Here is a 3,275-nt window from a genome sequence, read left to right on the forward strand (position 1 = left end):
TGGCATGTGGTGCTGGGGGATTGAACCGCGGTCCCTGTGCTTTGCTAAGCTTGTTCTAAGTAGGTGCTTTAGACCACTGAGCCATCTCACCAGCCCTCTTCTGCTTTTTTTGAGGGGGAGGGATACCGGGAATCAACCTCAGGTCCTCAGGTTTGCCTATCAGGCACTGTGCCCCTGAGCTAACTCTGTAGCCCCTCATCTTTTGCTTTTGTCAGTAGGTCCTTGTGGTCCCAGAATTTCTACCATAAATGTTTGTACTCTTAAGGGCACTATTTTAGTAGTCATTATGAAATGTAGATTTCCCTCAACTGCATCTCCCTGGCCCCTGTGAAAGTCAATTTTTATGTTACAAATACTTACCTTATGTGTTTGAAGTTTTTTTAGAGCGTATTTTTAACTTTTATACAAAATTTTTAAAATGGAAAATAAAAACAAAATTAAGACCTGGGCATGGTGACAAATGCCTGTAATCGCTGCACTGGGGAGACTGAGACTGGAGGATCGCTTCAAGTTTGAGACAGGCCTGTGAGCTACAAAAGTGAGCACAAGGCCATACCAAACTGCACAGCAAAACCCTGTCTCCAATCAGTCAAGTTATGGATCCTGACTCCTGAGTAGGACACAGGAAACTAAGATGAGTCGGTAGCTGTAGGTTAAACAGCTGAGGGCTGCATTGATCAGTAGCAGGGCAGTGTGAGACCTCCAGCCTTAGCACCCTGCAGAAGCATGTGGACCACAGGGTGGTGCCCCAGAAGGAAGTCCCAGCACCTGGACACTGACCTCGTGAGTGGTGGTCTCCTGCCCCTAGTGCATCCTCCTCAGTCGTCACCCTCAGTGACCTACAGTTTGGCTAATGAGGGCCTCGATCCCAAGAGCCTGTGAGACCTAAGGGCATGCTTGGTGCTTGGTTCCCCAGGGGGGTTCTGGGAAACATGGGAAAGATGCACAGTGAGCCCAGGAAAGTCTTCCTGGACCTGACCACCCTCTTTCTGTGGCCCTTTGGAGCTGCTACAGTAGAATCTGAGAGTCATAAACATTGAGTTTCACACCCAGACTGCCACTTGTAATTGTGTTATGTCGTGCACAGGCCACGTAAAGATTCTGGGCCGGCTTTCTCCTTTGGAAAACTGAGATCACATACCTCAAGAGGTTGTAGAGATTGCAGTGTATGTGGGAAGCCACAGTCCCCGTCTTGACACCTCACCCTTTTTCCCTATGCCAGGCAGTTTTAGGAGTGCAACATATGCTCAAAAAGATTTTGGGGGCCAATTAAGGATGACTGTACATTTAAGAAATTACTTCCCAGCACAGCATGGTGTCATACCTCTCTTAACGCACTATGGGAGGAAAAAAAAGCCAAAAGGTTGTAGATTGGAGCCCAGCCACTTGTAGGAGAATAAAATACACTGAAAAGAGGACTGGGCATGTAGCTCAGCTGGAATGCCCTGCCTTCTAACCTCAGGACCACAGAAATATTTTCCTACATTGTGACTGAGAACTGATAAAAGGATGTCTGATTTGTGCTAACTTCAAGTTTGCTGAGACTTGCAGTTCTTCCTCACTGTACTAAACAGATGTTTCCAAGCTATCCTAGAGGGAGAATGGCTAAAGGAAAAATGCTAAGAGGAAGCTGAACAGTGAGAACAAAGAAACTCAAATTAGGCACAAGGAAGTTTTTGTCCAGGCTAAAAACTACAAAAAGGCGCAGGGGGTGGGGGTGGGGGGGAAGCCCAGGGAAAAGAAATGAGAGGAGCTACAGAGGGCATATTTCCAATAATGCAAGGAAATGGAACGAACCTGAGGCTGAGAATCTTCAGATAGGCAAACCAATCTCAGTCCTAAAACAGATCTTGCAGGGAGAAAACAGCCAACCAGAATTGAAGCAGCCATTATGCTATCATGAAGGAGACTCAGGATGTGGTAGACGTTATAGGCATAAGATAATCCCAGCAGAGACAGTGAGGACTGGGAAATACCTCCAGGTTCTACAGCAAGGATTCCTCAAGCAATAATTGAATGAGTTACGTATGAATCAGCTGGAATAGAGAAAAAGAAGTGCACTCAAGAGGAAGACCCAGGGCTGGGTATACAGCTCAGTGGCACAGTCCCTGCTTGGCAAGCACAAGGTCCCAAGTTCAGTTCTTGGTACAAAACCAAAAGAGGAACACCCAAGCCTCAGAGCCCACACTACTGCAGCTCAGTTCTGAGTTCTGCCTTCCCATCAGAGGAGAGCTCTATCAGTAGAGCTCCTAAAAAAAAAAACGTGTTCTAAAATGTGGAGGCTCTCAAAGTGTATTAAAAAACCAGCCAGGGCTGGGGAGATGGCTCAGTGGATTAAGTGCTTCCCTGGCAAGTGCAAGGACCTGAGTTCAATCCCCGGTTCCACCAAAAAAAAAAAAAACAGCCAAAAGGCCAGTCAGATAGCTCAGCGAACTAAAGCACCTGCTTAGGCAGACACAGGGACTGGGGTTCCATCCCTGGTGCGGTGGAGACATGACTAATATTTGGAGTGGTGGCACATGCCTGTAATTCCAGTGCTTGGGAGGTGGAAAACTGGAGAATCACTATGAGTCTGATCTGTGTAATGAGACCCTGTAGTAAGTACATTCAAAAACAAAAACCAAAAAACAGCCCAGTGTGGTGTCCCACACCTACAATCCCAGCACTTGGGAGGACCACTGTGAGTTCAAGACCAGCCTGGGCTACAAAGTGAACTTAAAGCCAGCCTGAACTGCACAGAGAGACTCTGTCTCCAAAAGACAAAAAAATAAAACTAGAGTACCAGTTGAAGCAGGTCTGTGAGCCAGGGGTGGTTGGTGCTCAAAAGAACAGGGTGGTCCAAAGAAAAGAGCACACTGCGCTCCTCTAGGCCCTGAATCAAGAATAAACCAAAACCAGGAACTATGGTACATGCCAGTGATCACAGTACTCTGGGAGGCTGAGGCAGGAGAATCTCAAGTTTGAGCCTAACATGGGCAATTTAGCAAAAGCCTGTCTCAAAAGAAAACAAACAGCCAGTTGTGGTGCACACCTGAGACCTCACAACTCAGGAGCCAGAGGCAGGTGGATCACCATAGTTCATGGCCAGCCTGGGCTATATAGTGAGCTCAAGGCCAGCCGGAACTATGTATCAAGACTGTCTCAAAAAACCAAAATGAATTAAATAAACAAAAAGACAAATATTAGGGCTGTAGTGGAGCTTAGTGCAAAGACCCTGCACTCAACCCCCTGTACACTGCCCCATTTAAAAAAAAAAAAAAAATTAAATTCCTAAA

This window comes from Octodon degus, unplaced genomic scaffold (genome assembly GCF_000260255.1).
Source record: "Octodon degus isolate 3935 unplaced genomic scaffold, OctDeg1.0 scaffold00019, whole genome shotgun sequence".
NCBI lineage: Eukaryota > Metazoa > Chordata > Mammalia > Rodentia > Octodontidae > Octodon > Octodon degus.